A 21,907-nucleotide genomic window follows, 5' to 3' on the forward strand; every position below is an offset into this window, starting at 1 on the left:
GTGGAAGGAATGCCACAAGACCTTCACAAGACTCAATACGACTCGCTGAAGAATGAAGAGAGGGTTCAAATCCATCGGGGATCTTTGGAGGAGAATGAGGAGCCCGTGTGAATGGCTAATGAGTGAAAAGGCGATGTGCAGAAATTACCATTGGAAGGAAGGAAATAGGAAGTCATCAACGGGGAGAGATACCGTTAGCCATCTTTTCTCAAACGCTATACTCATCATTTTTGTCTGTAAAGATGTGGACTTTGTGAGGTCAAACAAACAAATGAAAATAAAGTGAAATATGCAGCTCTAGCTGTATCGCAAAGATAAGTGACTTAAAGCAAGGTTATGGATTCAACCCTGCCATTGGCTGCCAACCAGTTGTAAGTCAGGAAAGGGGAAGAACGGAAGTATGACTTTGGATGAGGAGTCACAAACACCGGGACTATCATTACAATCAAACACTCGTGGCAATAATTATTTCCTCAAGTGGACTGAGTTCAACAACGCTAATTGTGTCCTACATTAGTTCACGCATTCTCGACGGCATATGCTTACGTTATTGCAGTATATGGAGGATAAAAGTGACAGAAGCCAGGCATGATTAGAAAACATTTTTTTCCCTCTCCACCCATAAATTTGCTGAGCAGTAAGACAAGGCTCTTATCACTAAAAGGTCATAAACCCACCCAAGGGGGCCATTAAATCTCTCTCGCTCTCTCTCTCTGTCTCTCGCTCTCGCTCGCTCGCTCGCTCGCTGACTGTCTCTCGCTCTCTTTCTGTCTGTCTGTCTCTCGCTGGCTCTCTCTCTAGCAATCTGGAAATCACATCCAGAAATTGGGTTTACCTCATAATCGAATGAAAGAACAGGGCCGATGCGAAGAGGACTCCAAAAGCAAATGCAACGCGAGGAAGATTTGAGGATGTGTAAGGCAAAATGATGAGAAATCGATGTGCAGGGAGATTCAAACACTCGCCAGCCTCGTTGCAACGAATTACAGGCGCACAGCCAGTGTCTTACTTGAACATTTTTAACACTCAATAGTAAAAGTGCAAATCCAGGCCTTTTTTTCCCCCCCTTTTGTGACCTATGGGGAAGTGATTAATTACATCTTTGTGCACCGCCGTCCATTTGGCAGGCTTACTTACCTCCTCGGGAAGAATGAGTGCTTAAACTGCTACCAATTCATCTGCAGTTGGGTGTCTTTGCCACTAATAGTGGTAATAATTTGAATTCAAATGAGCCATTTTCTGCAGTAATTGAAAAGATTTTCATATTAACATGTACATTAGCAGCAGTTTCCCTTACGCTGCAACAGCTGTTAGGCCGCAGGGAATTCGTGAATATAAAGATGATGTAGAAAGGCAAATCGTTTCAACAATGAATGCTCGCGTGAGAAGGTTTCACCTAAAGCCTTTTTAATTCATCAGCAATAAAAATAATGTCCGTTTTAAATGGAGTTTGCTTTTGCAGTCCTGCATTGATTTTCTGGACCTGGTATCATGTGCTCCTGGAAGGAGGCGGGATCGGGGGGGGGGGGTCCCTTTTTTTATGATATATCAGTACGCCCGATACAATACTGAGATATGGGTATAGCTTTAATTACAATACAAACTTGACAAAATCATTTATTGTTGTGTCCAGAAATTGCATCCACCGGCCCTGGATGGTTTTGTGACCGTGTTGGTTTTATAATGCGGCAGCCGTTAAGTTCATCCGTGCTCTTTGTACTTTTAATGCCTTTCAGTTTTGCAGCCACAGCAGAGTCGAACTAATGAGGACAAGGCGAGTTCAGCAAGAAGCCGAGAGAAACGGATAAACGTCTCGCTTTATTCAATAGCTACAGTCCAATTTGGGATTTCATAGGCTTTACAATAAGACTCTATGAAACCACAAACCCCTTTTCCAGTGCAGCTGGGACATGGTATCAAACAAGTCAAAGCACAGTGCAGTGATATGCAAAAAACATTTCAAACCATATTCAATTGAACGCATTACAAAGACAAGATGGTTAATGTTCAAACTGATGAACGGCACTTTCATTTGACCACCGAGAGTAGACAAATAACCAATATGGACATATACCTTGCATGCATCTTGAGGTCTTGTTAGGCACAAATGGCAGCAGGAGAAGGCAAAGTCAACAACGGTCATGTCAATATGGCAGCCAAGGCAGTCCAGCAGAGGGTTGCAAATGTCACAGATGTGTGTGTGCGCGTGTGTGTGTGTGTATGTGGGCTTGCTCATTAGCTTGGCAAACTTTTTTTTCCATCCGACTGCACAGATGCTGCAGTGATTATACTCAACATTAAACAAAGGGAATGGTGAGGAAAACAATGTAAACACCTGACGGCACATTTTATGATTCTCTGATGACATTTAGCACTCCAAAGTTTTGAATGTAGGTCAGCAGTACCGTAGATAGAAACTCGACATCTTTAACGGCCGTTTCCCTTCATCTCAATAGAACTAGAAAAGCGCTTGGATCATGAAGTATTAGGGGATAATATGAGCTATAAATAAATCAATAAACGGGACCAGACAATTTTGTCTGATTCCTGGCTTTTGAAATGTTTTCTTAGTGTAACATGTGCAGCTTCACCATCTCTCACACAAGCCGACCGACCGAGTCCGCTCCAGTCTTTCTGCCTTATGGCGTTTCAGAGCCTGACGAGAGTCTCCTTCCACGTGCTTATAATGCCTTAAAGCAGCATAAAGTTTGTGCGCCACACTGCTGACATGGGCGGGGGTAATTAAAATTCCCTCCGCTGGGCTGAACTACCATTTAATTGACCTCAGACAGAGGCATGCTCTGTCAGAGGCAGTGGCTGAAGCTAGAACATTGTGCTCTTTTTGACAACCCAGCTGTAATCGAGCGTTAATTACCACTATTATAGCTCTCCTTACTAGCTTGTCTTAACTGCTTGCGTATAATGTCTTCCAAAAAATGGGACGCGTTTAGTGGAGCACCATCCACCTCACAGTGGTTCCATTCTGGCTTGGATCTTTCTGTGTGGAGTTTGCATGTTCTCCCTGTGCCTTGGCAGATCTTTCTTTCTTTCTTTCCAAGTAACCAACGAGGCTGCGGCGATAATTGCCACCTGTTTCTAAAGATTGAGAAGTCTTCCGCTTATTTCTTTTCATTATTGCTTGAATGCCAACAATTCTTCAGGAGCTCCATTGTGCTCTGCTTCTTGATAATTAATTAATATGGTTTGTGGGTGCTGGGGCACACAATCACTTGGCTAGCCAGTTTAATTTAGCTTCTCAGAGGGGCTCAATGGCACCCCATGGACATTTTGCAGCAAATGTGTTTTTCATTATGAAATAAATTGTCAAACAGATCCCGCAGTTTGTTCTCCAGCCTCCGTGAGTGGCTATTTGTTTGCATATTTCATTATCTCCCCTCCCAGCTGCTTTAATACATCAACCGAGTTGCTTGCCATTTTATAGAGATGGTGTTTTCATGTTTTAAAAATGTCAGCTTGAAATAATGGACTGCATGCATCTGTGGCACAATCTAAAACAACACCAACTTACTGTTTTGTTTTGCAAATTGACAGAAAAAAATGTGTCACCAGCATTACTGCATAGATTTGCTCTATGAAACGCCTGGGTGATATCGCTGTCATCCTTTGACCCGATAATCAGCTTCGAGCACATAAAACTAAATCTTTTTTTTACGGTACGGGAGTAAGGAGGCACACATCTTTACGACATTGAACATATTGTCAGAAAATCGAGGAGCAGAGCAGAGCATCGCGCACATTGAAAAAAAATGCTATGTGTGGGTGGCGGCTTCTATAACGTCCAACATGTTATATTGGCTTCCTCTGCCCAAATACAAAAGTCCTAATTAACGGAGCGACTTTTATTGAGGGTAAAGCACGGGGCAAATAGTCAACAGTCCGCCGCCCAAGTCAGTTTCCACAGTAAGGCCATGACAGATCCTTCAACTGTATCTTTCTTTAATGAGTACAATAAAGGTTTGAAGACAGTTGCAGTTCATGCGCACCTTGCAATTCCAATCAAGTTGGGATGTTGTGTAAAACATAAATAAAAAAACAGAAGGGAATTGTTTTACGAGTGACATTCAATTGAATAGCCTCCAAAGACAAGATAGGGCAATCCAGCCTTTTACAATCGAGTGCCATGACCTCAGATTTAGAGGTGCTAATCCTCATCTCAATGGCTTCTTCAGACTCAATTGTGAACTGCTCTGGGAAGGTTGAAGATTGCAGCTTAGAAAAAAAGCACCTGAGCGCCAAAGGAAACTGCCAGATAAAAAAAGGTCCAGGACTAAATTTGGCCCAAAAGTGCTGTCCGTTCGCTAATGGACAAGTCAATTCACATTTCTTCATATGCTGTCCGTTTATCTTACCTGTGATACCCACCAAAGGGCAAAGGATGAAATTTAGCCACTGTGCTAACTCTGGCATGTTCATGTTGATTTTTGCAATGACGCAATACTGCAGCCAGGCCCCTCAACACCTTGCTTGCGTCAAGACATTCCGTCCATAAATGTAATGAACAGGTAAAAATAGACAGCCTTTGGCAGGGTCCAGCCTTCTGTGGAAATAAATCCCACAAACTGCCGGTAACAGCCCGGACTCCCCAAGGGGCACCGTTGAATACCTCCGATTCCACAAAGCACATGTAGACCACAAAAAAAGATCTGCGCACCAAATTGAAACCGTATTTTATGTTTCCTTTGGGTGGAGGATCTGACACATTCGAATCCAAACAGTTAATATATGCCATGGAGCTCTTTTCATTATCAGCGGAAAGCTACGCTGCACCAATGTGCAAGGACGCTCGCAAGAAGGCGCAGTGCGTATCTGCGATCGGCCATGTGCAGTCTCGGGAGTCTCTTCCCTGTGGTTACCAAAGATTATGTGACCTTTAAAAATCATTGATGTTGATACGGCTTCCGCTAGATCTGCATTTGTTAGGGAGAGCGGCACATTCAATCACACGTCAAAGCGAGGCAACGTCGGTCGGTCGGTCGGCAGGCACAGCGCAGACATAGCTCACAGCGACATCACACAAACTATGTTTCTCCGTGAGGGGGGAATCAATAACTAAATACACCACTTTGGTCCTATTTGCATGACTTTGATGTCAGTCGGAGGGTCTCATGATAGAAGGTTAGTTCTCTTCCCTCAGTAATCAAACCGAGCCACTCAAGACGAGCGATGCCTTTGGAATCTAGTACTGTGCAAACCAGTCGACTGGCTTTTCCCAGGATGGCTGATAAAACATGTCGTCGACACAAAGGGCTGCATTTCAAAGTAGTAATAATGTATCACAAAGTACACTTAGGCTTTGAGTTGTTTCAAACATGAATTAAGAAAATTGTGATACATTAGTAATACATTCAACTTACACCATCATAATATACAGGTAGCTCATGTAGCCATTAAGCTACGATTAACATCATTTAATAGGTTTGCAACACTGCAACAGCCACTGCTGCAACTAAAACATAGAAGTTCAACAAAGGACATCATGTATCAATTCATACCGTCGCTAAAAGTGATGATGACAATTTTGATCTTTTGCCAATATTATTCAAGGGAAAGTCAACTTTCATTTGCAAAATATCAACTTTGAACTATTTCTGTATCTCCACCAATTGACATTGGTAATTCACAAAATCAATATATGACATCTTGAGCCTGGTAAGACTAACTATTACCATTCTTAAAAGTGTCACACAAGCATGCTAAGTAATGAAATTCCAAAATTGCTGCGTGTGGATGCTTGCTTGCCTAAAAATCAAGTATCAAGTGTCTCAGGCTGGCATTTCCTCTGGTGTATTCATGTGTCTGAAGGCACATTTCCTTTCTATCTGTGCGCTAAGGGGATGTGACATGATATTTAAAGCAAAGCCCTTGGGATTCAAATCCAAACCCAAGGTAATATGAGTCATTTTTTCAGGACCACAGGGAGGGTTAACATTTGGTCACGTCAAACATGCAGATAGACTCTCAGGCCAGGACATTAGGTACAGAAAAACAAAATCAGAAATGCTAAGGCCGAACTTGTGCTTTTGCAATATTGTCACTCGGAGACATAGTATTATTCTCTTGCCAAATATAAGTACGAGGTTGTGATTATGTCGGCGTGGGCAAAACATGATACTGTAAGGTCCAGCTTTAGTATGGATGTGGTTAACATATCAATGAAGGTGCTAGATGGCTTCTCTCCTTTAGTTTTCGGGTAATGAACTACTTTTTAACACAATCAATCAGTGGGGCCATAGCAGAATATTGCGGTATATAACCATAAAGTCCAACTGGAACAGTAAAGGGATGTGCGCAGGTTTTTTTCCCCCAATATGCATTTGATATTGATTTCATTTCATATATGAAAACGTATTTTTTGTTGTCTACATATTCGATGCATTAGTACAAGAGGAAAAGAAAAGAAGCAAACAAGACCCAATGGCCTTCATGCCGTTGAGCTTTCCGGCAAACAAGACCCAATGGCCTTCATGCCGTTGAGCTTTCCGACCATACCGGTTGAGATTGAATCAATAGCAACTTTGCTGAAGTGGTGCTTTGCATTTCACTTCAATTGCTTTGAGGCCAAACATGATCCACAATTAAGTAAGCACAGTTTCTTTGAGCTCGAGACTGACTCTGTCTCGTTCTTTACAATAGCGACGTGCAATTTTTTTCCCCATCAGCATATGAGGTAGTTTCAGTTATAGTCAAGTCATATAAATGAATCGCGAATTGATCGGAGCAATTGCGTTAATCTACATTGCTGCACCTGCTTCCTAGCTACAATTTCATTTTCATTGTGTCGCTTTAAAGTGAATCACTAATTAGAGTGTGCTATGTGCGCTTTACTACATTTGAGGGGGATGATCAATTGCATGACCAACCAAGGTTGAGTCACCGAAGGGATCGGCACAAAAATTGCCGGGAAAAATATATCCGGCAATAAGAGAAAGCAATTTGTGAATAGTTCTTCTGGTTGTTTCCTGTTTTATGTAGAATGTAATGAAGTGTTTGTTTTTCATATAAAAACATCCTTCTCGTGGGATGCTAAATAGTATTTTATGAGCAAGCACAAGCATATCAGTTGCTTATCCTATTACAGAGGGAGATGTTCTTGTAATATTTGCTCTGTTATAAAACTTTATATTCCAACACCAAGCACAGGCAGTTTTTAAGATGTCCCTCAGTATGCACTTTGCAGACCCTTGATGAGGAAACTTTCAAATCATACTGTCAGGCTCCAAGCCAGATCATAAACGGGCCGCAGCATCTAAATGAGGATTTGTTTTTGTTTTTTTTATTTGAACTGCTTGAACTTCTTACAAGGCTGTTTACTTTCAAAGTCCTTATTTAAATGATCATTGCTGCTTTTAGGAAATAATTTGTCATTCTTTCAATTCATATCAGATACTTACCGGTGGTGTTGTTCTTTTTGCTTCTAACATTAACAAACGTGATTTGGAGCAGATATGCTTGACCTTACTGCAACATTGTGAGTGGATGAATGACAGCTGTGACAGAATCAATGGCCTCCAGCGCCGAGAAATGTAATTAGTTGCAATATATAAATAAAAAAAAAAAAAAAAGGCTTGGATCATCGTGTGAACTGCATTTCGTGGAAAGGATAAATGATCTTTTTTTTGTTTTCCCTCTGTCAATAGGATAGGAGAATATTTGCAAATGTTTCTAACAGATGGCTTCAAGCAAAGAGCAAAAGAGAAATTGATCGAACAATTCCACTGAAAGATTCTTTTGTTGAACTTGAAGTTTAAATGTAATATGGCAGCAGTGTTTTGATGATGTACGCTAGGTGGTCCATGTGGACGTGCACGCTTTCACTCAGAATCAATACATCGTGTCTGCCAAGGAACCTCAGCCATAGGATGGAAGGAATTAAATCAAAATCCCAAATCAACTCAAGTTAAAGCGGCACTGCCAGTAGCCTTCTTGTTTACTATAGGCTTGAGGAAAATGAATCTCAGTTTGCAGAAGACATCATTTTAAGAGGTATTTATAGCCGCTTGTTGCTGTCTCTATCACAAACACAAAGAAAAATGATTGCAATTTCATCCAAGTTGTAAATGTGCTGCAAACAGTGTTTGGATATGCAGAGAAGGCTTTGGAGGAAAGCCACTGATGTAGCTACAGTCTGCATTTTTTCTTTCATCTGGCTGATGGAATTCTTTCCAACCTTGTTTTGAATTAGGCTAACCGATTGGTGACACGCTGTGAAATGAAGATGGTAGTGAGTCTATCACGTCTGACATCACACTGGCTAATATTTACATTGCTCCCAATGTTTGGCATCTCAGGACGAGATGGATTATTGGGCGTTAAATGGGACTAAAAGAAACACACAATAGAGCAGTGTAACAATACTAAAATATTTATGATGCATGTAGCCTGTGGTGGAAGAGAAAGTTGACAATCTATTAACTGCAGCCGGCTCTGAAATTGTGCTCCATGGCTGTATTGCTGTAATAATTGCTGCGTCGAAGCCAACGTGTACCATCGTCATTGGGTTGCCATTTGTCTCCGTGAAGATACGTATATCCTCTCTCTGCATCCTCTTCGGCACACGAACATGTGTACACACGGAGTGGCTGACACACTTTTGGCCTGTTAGCAGGGGCCGTGCATCTTTACATTGCACAGTAAATGAATGCTAATGCAATTAGCTCCGTTGCCTTCATCTGAACTTCAGCACAAATCTACCGGGATTAAGAGGAGGGCTGTGTGTATTTTGTGATGCAAAGATATGTGGGAGAGAAGAGAGCAGAACACCTCCAGATGTGATTAGATGAAAGGTGTTTGTTTAGAATACCAAATGTCCAGATTTGAGCAAGAAGCCGCAGCACATTATTCCTTAACCAAATGTGATTTTTTTTTTTTTCTTCACCTTTGAGAATAGTTTAGAACTTGGGGTCGATATAGCATGAAAAGCAACATACCCGATGGTGCCCAAAACTTTGACACAGTACTGTAATGATATGCTGCATTGTATGTATGATATATACAAACTTTAATATTGCAATAGTTAGGACTGTCTTGATAATAAAATAAGATATACTACAGTTTAACAAGAATATAAATCAGTCTTGGTAATAAAATATGACTGCTACCAGCATCGACCAAAAATGACAGCCGCAAAGATACACACTTCTCTATTATCGCCATGTAATCTCCCTCAGTTGCATTTTGCTATTACAATCGCTATCAATGAACATTTTATGCATCTGTCCTCTCAAATAACTTTTGAAATACTCCAACTCTATCAGCTCTATTCCCCAAAACATTTCAGTTTTGCCAGCTGGCACACGCTTCAAGTATTCTTATTATCTATCATGTGCCTTCTTCTTAGCAAAATAAGCAGATTCCTCCCACAGATGTCATGATGAGAGAATTAGCAAAAAAGTCTCATTGAAATATGATTTTGAGGGACTACCTAGTAAACACACACAGCACCTGTTCCCTTTCTTTGACCTTTTATTGAGTGGGGCATCTGTTCAGGTAATGTCGCTTCAGTGCGCTTCTGTCGCTGATTAAAACAAATGGCGGTCTTGTCATAGCCTGTGTGTTCGACTCTAGTTTTTTATTAGTTAATGATTAAACAGCTTCCCCCCCCCCCCCTCCATTATCTGTGATTATTGAGAGGCAATTAAATAAAATGAGGCAGATGCATTTTGGTGGCGGCCCAGCTTTGTTAGGGTGTAAATATAGATCTATATTGTATAGTTCAGCTGTGGGCAGTGATAAATCCATAACATTAGTGATGTCAGTGTTGGACAGGGTTTCTCTGCCTTCATGTTGCACCAAAGAACTCACTAATCCCGACATGTGAGCTGTCTCACTTTCTGTCTACCATTTATCAGGCGCTACACACAAGCTGAATAAGCGTGTGTTCAGCGGTGTCGTGTCTTTGTGTGTACGCGTACGTATTGATTAGGAGGCAGTTTGGAAACGTGCATGTCAATTCATAGCATGTTTGTGCTGTGCAGAGCCAAGTCTGTATGCAAGTGTGCGTATCCATTCCCCCCCCCCCCCCCCCCCCCCCCCCACCCCCCATCCCATCTGTGTCCATTTGATAACAGTAATCCACAAGGCAGGAGAGGCAGAGAGGCTCTCAAATAACCTTGCAAAGAAGATATGAAATGGGCTCAGTATCGATCCGTATATGAACAATCATCACTGTGACTTGATATAAATGGACACCCACTGCCTCTGCTCGTACCATTAGGGACAGGCGGCGGGCGGCAAAAAAAATAAAAATACGTGAAAAAAATACATTGTTAAGACACTGCAATTGAAATAATAAAATGGAAAGTCTAATTATGTAAGTACTTCATATCGTGTGACTTTTGTCTTTGATAGCAGTACAATGCAGTGCATGCCGCAAATCAGTTTCCATCTTTTATTTAGCCAAGGCACAAGCCACAATTATAAATATCACCTCAATTACGAATACACAAATCAAGTATGAAATGTTTGCCCTGTTTTATTTGACACCAAATGGTTAATACTTAATAAATGACTGCAGCCCCCAAATAAATAAATAAAAAAAAATCTCCATATGATGTGAGGCCAGCTGCAGGGGCTAACATAAATAATTAACTTCCAACACATTGCCATGATTAGCATTTGCAAGTTCAGGATGCTAAAGAGATTTTTTAACTGTAGAAAAGATGTGTGAGATCAGAAAACATAAAAATAGTTGTAGTTAGTTTTCAAAAGCGCTACATGATCAGAGAAGGTGGATGGATGTAAAGTAGTGTATGCACACTGAGTCCCAAAAGCATATGCAGAGTTAATTAAGAAAAATATGCAAATTGGTATTTGGCAGACACACACGGCACGGCACGGCAGTCTGGAACAGACAGCCTTCTTGTGTCACAGGTAAAGATTACCAAGCAGACACCCTGGGGATCAAATACAGCGTTTGCAGCAGGTTGCCAATAGCTGTAAACAGTCCCAGAAAGTCGCAGATGTCTCCTGCTCTGCAAACAAATTGAATCACGTGGCAACAATTCTTGCAGATTATAATCTGCTTCTTAGATGACCACAAAAGCACTCGCCGAGCTGCTTTCAATACGAATGAAACATTATAAGAATCAATCATCTTTTATCTTCGGTTTTAGACACATGTATATGGAAAAAATAATTCAAAACAAACAATTTCATAACAAAAAACAAATTAAACTCAGTGCATTTACTGTAGTGTTCATACAGTATAGATTGCTGCAAATGACTTGAGCACAAAAAAACAACAACAACTGCATTGTGTTGTATAGGTCAGCTGAGTTAAAATAATATGACTAAAATCTATTTCATTTTCTGTTGAAGATTAACTATCGCCAACCATATGGTATTCAAAGTCAAAAAGGTCAAAGTCAGAGATTTGTGTAAAATATCTTTTGTATTCTTTGTTCAAGGCTATTCAGGAACTCACTTCAAAACGTACATTTTAATAAGGCGTTTGCTTGCAGAACAAAAAAATAAAGAAAGAGACTTCAAATGGTACTCTGATAATGACTAATTCGTTGTTTCCATGCCGACCGACTATGCCATTTCTTTCAACCACTTAGTAAAACGGTGAAATGTTTTTTTAAACTGGACAGCAAATGTAATAGTCAAAAATCATCAATTTTGTGACCTAAAACTGTGGGAAGAGAATAAACACTTTTTCCAGTCGCATGACATTGACATGAATTGATTACATTAAGATGACTCCAGCTCAGATTGGTTTGTTTACTTCGCCCTTATCAGAGTCGTGGGAGTTGCCAAAGCCATCACTACGGATGCAACTTTTCATCTTTGTCCTCCATCACTGAATCTCTCACAGCAGCCAATAACATGACAAAAGGGAAGTTAATGCCCTTTCCCCCCTAATGTTAGACGCATATCCAGATTTTGCTGGCCCATGTCGCGCTATCTACAAAAGCGCATGATTTGAGTCCATTTCAGACCAAATGCACTGTGTCATTTATTGGCGTCTGGCGCATGTGCTGATTGCAACAATAAATGGCGGTTGCACAAGCCTTTGTAGCAGTGGCGTCTTGAGATTTCGTGATATACAGGTGCTCACACAAACCCCTGAAGAGCCTTTTTCTTATCTGTTTCCTAATTAGGAAAACAAATCCATCATGTTATCTGTGGGAGGCGAAATTTCTTGGCAGAGCTGCCCGATGTACACTTTGGCGACGCGACAGATCGATTATCCCGCTTATAGCGTATATTGACGTCATTAAAATGATAACGATAAAACCTATTTTTTTCCCATCGTGTTGGGGTGAGAAACGAAGCATTTGTTGGTGGCTTAAGTTAATGATTGGGAATCAGTGAGCTCAAGTGCGAGCGTCTTGGATGGATGGATGGATGGATGGATGGATGGATGGATGGATGGATGGATGGATGGATGGATGGATGGATGGATGGATGGATGGATGGATGGATGGATGGATGGATGGATGGATGGATGGATGGATGGATGGATGGATGGATGGATGGATGGATGGATGGATGGATGGATGGATGGATGGATGGATGGATGGATGGATGGATGGATGGATGGATGGATGGATGGATGGATGGAATCTTTGTGTGTGTGTGCAAGTGGAGATAGCAAAAGTATATTCAACCCTCTTTCTTGCTGTTCATTGAATGCTTAGTCATTTGTCGTTGCAGTTTCTGACCACTTCAAGAAGAGGGATTTCAAATCTGAAGGGGAGGGAGGATACCTAGACGTATCTATTATTGTTCATGGGCACCCACTTAAGCTAAAATGCTGGTTTGTTTAATGAAGAAAAAACAACAACATTCCATCAAAGTACATTTCACGGCTCACTAAAAGTCCGTGAAAGTTCATAAACAAGACAAACTTCAGGAGAAAGGATGTTGATCAATTGATAGAATTCTCATCTGTGAAATGCAAAATGTAGCTACCTTCAGAAATCATTTGATTTGTGTTTAATGTTTAACAGCTGTTTAGAGTGTGAAGTGACAGCAAGCGCCTCAGGCTGCTTGCTGGAGCAATGCGGCCCCCAAAAGCCAAATTCCTGAAAGAGATAGCTTTGATGAACACTTTGTCATCAAATGGCCGCTTAAGGATGATAGATCTGCGCTCCTTGATTCCAGCCGTTGCCCCTGTTCAATACAAGCGAACCCGAGTGGAATACTCCACGCAAACAGCTGTACCGCAGGTGTTGCAAAGCATCCCATCCAACTCCATCAAACGATCACAAGCAGGATTGGAAACCTTCTTGCAGTACCAAGAGACTTACTGCATTGTGGTGAGCTCACCTATGATAATGCAATCATTATCCTACTGTGAGATTAATACTGTGATAAAAACGAGCCGTGAGGTCGAGATATCGTTACATCGCTAATCTCTCTCTCGCTCTCTCTCGCGCTCTCCCCTCGCACTCTCCCTCTTCACATCCCAGCATGTACATTATTTATTATTCCTGCATGGTTGGCACATGACACTTATGTTGGGTCTCATTTTGCGATGTTATGTATGCATATACGTATTTTGGGAGTCATCACTATTTAATATCGTTGTTCACGTGTTCTGTCATCGTCTACATTGCTGCTTTAAAGCTGAACTATTTCCCCGACGCAGGACTAATAAAGCCGTAACCTGTATTCGATTGGAGGAAATACAGTCAAATATAAAATAAAAGCCATACTCAAGTGTCAAATCTGTGTAGCCCTTGAAATAAATGATTTATAATCAGATGAATGAAATACAAACATGGTTATGATGCTAAATTCATCCAAGATATGAAATGAGCGCAAATTGAGCAGATTGCAGACACCTGACAACGGCTTGCTCCTGTCGGCATCTCGCTGCCTCCCTCCGACTCCTGCTTGCTCCCTACAGTGTCGGAACAAGTGCAACAATACTAATAAACAGCAGTTAGCCTGATGTAACCCAAGGTGGCAATTTAATTACATTGCATGTAACCCCACAAGCCCTCCCCACACAGACCTAACAATATTTTGCAGTTGGCAGGATGCCTCTGTAATACAATCACGGGGGAGAGAAAGTGTAGCGGCCTTATTAACAAAGAGCTTTGAGCTACCATCTTCAATCCTTCACAAACTAGTTTCATTTCAGCATCCTGCCATGCAAATCTCAATTGCAAACTCGCGTGCATAAAAAGCCAAGAGAAGGGAATTTTAGCCTTGAAATCTTATCTCAAAAGCCACTTTAATTAAGCACTGCAATCTTTCTGTTCTCTTTATTAGAGGATTGCGAGGTCGGGCTAGGCTGTCACAGTCAGTCACGTGCGACGTTTGACTAAACTCGAGCATTTAACTGGGCTTGGGACTAGAACAACAGAGCCGCAGTCGGGTGACTGTCGAGGCGCTGGGCGGCCGGGAATCGATCGATCGATCCATTGTGTAGTCTGCCTTTCAGCCACGATTGCCTGGAATAGACCTCGGTTATGCCAGCATTCACATCGATGGATGGATAGTTGAAATTGACTTTGTCAACAATGGGAAATTGAATATCATTTAGTCCTAAAGAGGAAAAATAGGCTGTCAGACTGAATTCTCCTGAAGATGCTGTTTTGTAGAAGAAAGCAAGAAGGCTACTGTTTGTCTATAAATGACTCATTGTTGTCACATGAGCTGTTTATTGGCTTTTTAGATGTCATTAAGGTGTTACAGCTCCATTTCTAATTCATCACGTAAAAGCCTTCATTTGCCCCGTGTCATCTCCGTTGTCTTCAATCTGTGTCAAGATGAAAGAAAAAGGAAAAGAAAGTGATACTTATGGGTAAAGTTGGGATGATGAATGGAATAAATGAATCGCAAGTCCGCAAACGTGGACAGATGATTGGCAGTATAAACACAATTTAATAGCTGGAATTAGCATGGATGAAAAGACAAAATAGCTGATGTTCTCCGAAAGATAAGAGCCTTGCCCACACAAGTGCATTTTGCATTTGCTTTAAAAATGAAATGGAGATTTCAGACACACTGACTGGGTTGGGTGGGTGCTTTTCACCTTGTGTCTCAGCCTCTGCATGTCTCAAGATAAAAAGCCACTCTGTTTTTTTGTGACAGCCACACTAAGGCTTGTTCATTTCCTCCTATGGAAAGATGATTGCCACTACTGTTTGACAACAATTTCAAGTTATTAAGTAACCATTTCAAAGTCTTTCAGGGATGTCTGAATATATGTATGCCAATTTGAGCATTGCACAGCTAGTGTGAAGTGTAGATACAGTGCATTTTTGGAGGCTTTATTATACTCGCTGGCTTTTATAAGACCCATAAAAGCTGTGCAGAACAATTGTATTTCTCATAAAGTGTTGAATATAAACTCTGTTGATTAGAAACGCAATAGTTGTACTGTATATACTGTATAAAAAGTATTTCATTTGTTTCGCAGCTAACTGTGTTCAGATTTTTTTTTTGTACATTGGCGAATGACCACGCATGCAGTCAAGCCCGAAATTATTCCTACCCCAGGGGTTTGAATAATTTCAGGCTTGACTCTACCTGTAGACCATTCTGTATTACACATATAGGATGGAACCTCCAAAAGTGGAGCGATTGAACCCATTTTAAGGACAACTTGCATCTCCGTTGATCAAACATTGCTGATCGCTTACTGTCAGGAATTTGATTGTTAGTTAAGTCCTGATTCTCTCTGTTGGAGTGTGAAAAGTACTTGAACGCCCATGTTCTTGTGGTCTCGCGGGTTTCAAATTTCCGGAGGTGTATAGTCCACGCACTGCAGTCGGTGTGAACTCGGTGTTGGAGCGGCACTGTCAAGCTTACTAGCTCGTGATGTGTTGTCCTTGGAGTGACATATTTGAGAACAAGGCACCTTGCAATCGATGAATACTCTTATTTTGCATGCTTTGAATGTGAAGGTATACGGTGTAGCCGTCCGTGGCTGCTAAGATACATCAATGATTTTGTTTTCATGTGAAAGAAACAGGATACAATTGGAATTGTTATACTGGTATCTTTTAGCTCTCCAAATCACAATGGTACATATTGCAACTACTCAATTTGGTAAAGATAAAAAGAGCTGAATAATAAAACGTGTTGATTGGATTATGGTAAAAGCATTTTTTGTTCATTTGTCTTTCATTCGTGGCACCCAGTCACAAGAGCACTTTTCTAAACCCAAGCAAGAAGATAAAGTCCAAATCCCCCGTGAAAGCACTTGGCGACTGTGGTGAGCGATCCCGACTGGCTTCGAAGCAAACACAAACGTCTTTATTAAGGGCGTTTCTGAACATAGAACAAACATGAATCGTTTATAGTTTGGCTTTGTTTGTTGATAGAAATCTATCATGTGCCTTGGTGTTGCGTCAATGTCTTTGCTTGAATGCTGTGTGAGAATGCAGACTGAGCTTTAGACTACAGCCTCAAGGCGGTGTGTTCTATAATCTCTTTAGCTGCTTTAAAGCCATTGACACGCAAGACGCCGGGCCAAGAATTCTTGATTCAAAAAAAAAATCCCTCTACTACTTTAACATTGGAAGAGAGGACGTATCAATTCATTTCACTGCATTTTGTGGCAAATAAATACCTAAGGAGTCTTTGAACAAACGCACCATATCGAGCTTCAAGTACATATATACAGTGGTGTGCTGTATGGCGGAGCCCACCTTTTGGAATGACTTACGGCCTATTCCTATATTTTTGGCATCATCAGCAAGTGCCATCAGGGACTGAATCTCTGTGCACAGGACAATATCTTGGCCCTAATAATGTTAGGCTTGTCATTTGGGATTGATTTGCTCAAGCGCAAAAGTCGTTTTTTTCGATGACTCATCATATCACTGTGGAGTCTTGGTAGACATCCATCAGCTAGATCTGTAAGCATATTATGCAGACTATCATTTACATCTCAGCTTTTACCCAGCAGCCTCAGCCAAAATGCAATTCAAGACAATGCATATTTGAGTTTTCATATTGAAAACAAATACGGACTGTCAATCAGTCGAGTCATTAAACAAGCAAAGCAAATAAGGTTTTGCGAGAAGAGCAAAGGGACGTTGGCGGCAAATGGGTGTCGTAACATTTAGGAACAATAGCTGGCCCAGGGAGAGTCCGAGATATTGCTGGCAGATGAGCATGTGTTTGCAAATGTGTTCAGTGATGCCCCGTGGCGAACAGAAGAACTTGTGATCTTCTTTGGTGCACTTTAGTCCTCACCTCTCTGCCTCTCTTTCTACCTCCCTCTTTGTCCTTATGTCGCTCTCTCTCTCTCTCTCTCTCTCTTATTCTGGCTATGCACATCTCACGGCTGCCTGCTGGCCTCAGTGTCAGGCATTGCGCCCATGGCCCAAGCCAGCTCTTTGAAAAAGTGCAAAGCAGCAGACCAAAGCAGCTTATAGACGGGGATCACAGAGAAGCTTCATTTTCAGTCTTTTTTTCTTTTTTTGCCACAACTACCTGTGATGCTGCCTGCTCTCATGTTACCAGCGGGCTGCTGTGCAAAATACCTGTGTGATCAAACTCGACAGATAGACAGCGGGACGAGACCCTTGTGATCAAGAGCTCGGCAGGGTGATTGTGAACGGCGCAAAAGAACTTACTGAGTAGCCTCTAATCCTATTTCGGAGCTTGATATATATAGCATATATATATAAATATAAACAACATTGTAATCCATTACAGTAGGAGAAAAATAAGATAATGACGGGAATTATTTTTGCAGGCTTGCATTTTTAATACAGTCGAGTCATTGCCCACTCTCAGAATAATTAGCCAAATAAGCTTTCCAATTAGTTGATAAGGGCTTGCAATATATCTTAATGGGCTGCTCTTGCTGTTTCTCCCACATATGGTTTGTGTTTTTGAAGATAGCAAATCAAATTTCATGTCACTTCTGTCCACACTGAAAAAAACGGCATAGACCTTAAATGTATCTATTTCCATCCATTAGACAGGAAACTATAGTACATTTCATTTTTTTGCTGCTGTCTTAAGACGTTTGCTACTGGAGTAATCCACAGGCCATACAAATTACTCTCCAAAAATTGCCTCTGGTATGTATTTCATGAGGAGAGAGACAGGTGTACAGTATAAATTTGAAGCCAAAGAAAAGCTGGAGTTAGGTTGTACTTGGTCTTTCCAGAGCCAGAGATGCTGAAATATGCAAGACCGGAGGGTCTTCTGGTGCGCGTGGGCAGCGGAACCTCAGATAAAGTTGCCTGGAACCGGCCTCTTTTATGTAGTCACCAAGTGGGAGTGTGCAACTTAACTCTTGTTACAACTTTACTGTCCCTAAAGGGAAATTCATTTTTACAGCATTGTAGCTAGTCTGACACAGAATAAATACTGCAGATGGCAGACGGCAGTATTATTCCAAAATTGTACGTGGAGTACATCAGCATGAACATTCAATGTTTTTTGTAGTTCTACTTTGTTAAAGTGCCCTTTTGCCTGACGGTAAAGCCAAAAGCAAACACTTCAAATTACGACATTCTTGCTTTCTATCATGATTTCGAGTGATTGTCTCCTATTTATGAATGAAATTGTCAGGGTGAGACAACAAACGGTACAAAAATGAATTTGCTTCCATTTTGACGCCTGGAACACGGAATCCAGTCAACCAAAATAGGGCCCCAGTTGTTGTTGTTATTTCTTAACTTTACTCAGATTCACATGAGCAAGTGGTTCTATGACCCACGAGTTTTTACAATCGACCCGAAAAGATTGCAGAGCTCTATCAAGCAATTGCGTAGCGCATGCAAAATGTCAGGGCATGCCTGGAATGAAAAGAAAAGGAGTCATTATATGTCGTATTCTACTGGGCGGTATTTTATTTCATTTTTTTCTGCAGGAACACAGAAAGATCAAACTCATACATATTGTCTCTTTTGGGACTGATGAAACACAAACAGCCAATTAAAATCATGCTTCTGCTACCTCATTTTCTGTGCACAAATTGTCCGTCTTTTTTGTTCGCCTTTCATTCTGGGGCAAGGTAGAGCCTGAAGTAGGTTGCAAAGGCAACGACTGTGCAATTTTAATGATCAGAATCCAGGCAGTCTTTTGTGCAAGTGTTTCATTTATACATATAACAAAGAAGCCCCATCTTATCTAAGTTTAATTCAATTTTATTTGGTCTGACATTCCCCTCCCCCTAAGCTGTCATTTTTTGGGGTACAAGCAGCTTTTGAAAATGGAGGACTACGCCGGCATGCATTTTTTAAAATCTTACCGTAGCTCAGCCTCCACGCTGAAAGAAATGACGATGTCGGAAAAAGTCAAGAAGAAAATACGAGCCATCCGGCCGCTTTAGCTCTTATTAAATGGTGGGGAAGCGAAATCTGACATGTGGCTGTCACTGACACAAAGTGATGTCATTGCAGATCAGCCCTGAAGTCACGCTTAAGTTGTGACCGTTCAGGTTGGAAAGCACTTGGGGGGGAAAAAAAGGCGACTTACACATTGGCTCAACGTAAGTGCAGATATAAAAAGCAGCCTGCCACTTTCAGCCTGCACGAGACAGAGCCGGAATCAAATCCCCCGCACAGCCAAAATCGTATTTATTCTTTTGGCTGTACTCGTCTTATGCGGCTTACCAAGTTTGGGCCGCAGAGATGAACTAAATGCAATGTTTGTGTTGACGCCTAAAATGTTTCGTGTAAACACATTCATTTGTTTTGCTTTTTAGATTAATACATATCAGTGGGTGCGTGTCAATACACGTCAGATTAGTTTTCACAATCGGAGTAGTTCTTCTTCTTTAACTCATGTAAGCGTGTTTGAACCTCATTTACCGCCAGTTCCGGTAAATAGTTATTTTCCTGAATATTTTCTCGTGCTAAAGACGATATATGAATAATACATCCACAGTTGGGATGAATAGAACTCCCTGCAAAAACAACACCAACAATTAAGCTCAATTCGGATTTGTTTGTAGATTTTAAAATGTTCCTTCACAATAAGGAGGACCGTCAAGATTTAGTAGAGTTAATTTTGACAATTTGATATGATTTGTTTTTTTTTTAAACGTATGCTCTTTTAAAAAAAACATGAAAGTAGTTCAATAGCGGGCCAAAATCTACGCGGATGGCATCTGGTGACCGTATCGATGAAAAAGAGCAAAGGCTCAACTCTCGGATTTGATTCTCATTCCCTGCCGGTGCTGCTGCTGCTGAATCACGCCAAAGCCTTTACTGTCCGCATTGAAGCGAGAGGGCTGATTGCCTCATAACTGCCAGCCAAGCCTCCATGCCAAGCACAGCCCTAAACTCAAATACTTGCCAATCAATCATAGCTACAAACTTCGCCATGTGATGGATGCTGGAAACCCACAGAGCACATCCGGATGGCCTCAGAATGTAAAGCAGCTTCCCCACTCTCCATTTTCGGCACCGCAATTCCTCGTCCTTTGTGTGAGGCTCGCTTGCTTGCAATGAATGAACATTTTAAATGGACAAAAATAGTGAGTGCATTAGCAAAGGATTCTAAATAACCTGGAGTCATATAATTCCGTACTCTGTCCAGACAAGAACGTATGATCACATCACACATGGAAGTGAATGGCTTGGATTTGGCAGCAAACACTCTATGACTACCACACTCAGAATGCAGATATGTGCATTCACTAAATAAATCTCTTTCTCAAGCCTCGGGCAAACATGTCATGCTCCCCCCCCCCCATTCTCCACAATCTTGTTCTTCAACTCTACCTTCCCGAGCTTGTCAGCCTCCGTTAGGCAATATGTCAGGGATAAATAGACAGGGGCCAATTAAGTTAGCTTTTTTTTTTTTTTTGATGCTGCAAATGCAATCATCTCAGTGCTATGTCCCGCATCTAGCCCAGATTACATATGAAACGGAGGGAGTCTTTTGAATTGCTTGTAAACCTCTTTCCTACTCATTTACTCGGCACACTGCAGTGAGGATCTTTAGATCCATCCATCCATCCATCCATTATCTGAACTGCTTGTCCTCACAAGGCACACTGGAGCCTATCCCAGCTGACTTTCGGCATTAGTGGAATCTAATATTTCTCCATATACTGTAATACTGATACGTGCAATCCAATTAAAAACTAAAAGTGATCCATAGAATGGATGTTCAAGTGTGAAGGCAGCATTTCATCAGCAGCCTTGACTAACACTTGTCAGCAAATGTCGACATAAATAGCTCCCGCCCCCGTGTCCTCATTTCAACTGAATATTTGAGGATGTGCCAGAAATCAGAAGCTAATGTTAATAACCTTGTTCGATGCAATGTGGCTTGGCTTACCTTGCGGCTTTAACGTGACAGTGTTTTGTGTAGTCAGTCAATCAGTCTAATTATCAATGGGCTCTGTTTGCATGAGGCTGCCCACACGCTCATCAGTTTTGTCGCTAATTCTCTTATTAACTGCCATGCTGAGACTTTAAGCGTATGGATACACATTGGTCCCCTTGAGATCCGGCTCCAAATGGCTGTCCAAATGAATCCCAAAGCTAATGTTCAGTCAAGCCGCAAGACAGCAGCAACTAAGTTAATGAGGAGCACATCTGTGTTTTCATTCACTGCTTTTGTTTAATGCTTTAATTGCTGATCAATAAGTCAGTCAGTGTGACAGTTTAGGCGTCACTTACTTTGCGTGTGTTTGTGTGCCGTTGTGTTTGCAGCCATGAGGGCGATGTGTGAAAGAGAGAGTCTGTTGAAGAATGGAAGATCTCACACAATATGGTGCACTGTCAACAACCAATAAGGTCAACTCGATCAAAGTTGGACTTTGAAGCGGTAGTTCTTGTCTCCCCTTCTCCTAATGTGTCTTTTTGTTTCCCTCAATTACGGAAAAAATATCATTTCTTCTCTTTTTTTTGCATCCGCAGCTGTTCATTTGGAGTGCATATGTTTAGTAGCTTTAAGGCATTTATAGATTAAGAGAGACAACAATGTCTCAGCTGGTTCTCTAATGTTG

At 41.3% G+C, this 21,907-nt stretch overlaps 1 protein-coding gene and 1 long non-coding RNA gene across 5 annotated transcripts in view; one reads left to right on the forward strand and one right to left on the reverse strand.

Moving 5' to 3' along the window:
• The window catches only part of alk (ALK receptor tyrosine kinase), a 162,624-nt gene that overhangs the window by 42,019 nt on the left and 98,698 nt on the right, over positions 1 to 21,907 (forward strand). The gene's annotated exons all lie outside the window — the stretch shown is intronic.
• LOC125981266 (uncharacterized) lies at positions 14,598 to 15,807 on the reverse strand. Its single transcript, XR_007485865.2, has 2 exons — positions 15,621 to 15,807; positions 14,598 to 14,734 (listed from the first exon to the last, which is right to left on the reverse strand). It is a non-coding gene; the product is annotated as an uncharacterized lncRNA (long non-coding RNA).

The sequence above is a fragment of the Syngnathus scovelli genome, chromosome 14 (genome assembly GCF_024217435.2).
Source record: "Syngnathus scovelli strain Florida chromosome 14, RoL_Ssco_1.2, whole genome shotgun sequence".
Classification (NCBI taxonomy): Eukaryota; Metazoa; Chordata; class Actinopteri; order Syngnathiformes; family Syngnathidae; genus Syngnathus; species Syngnathus scovelli.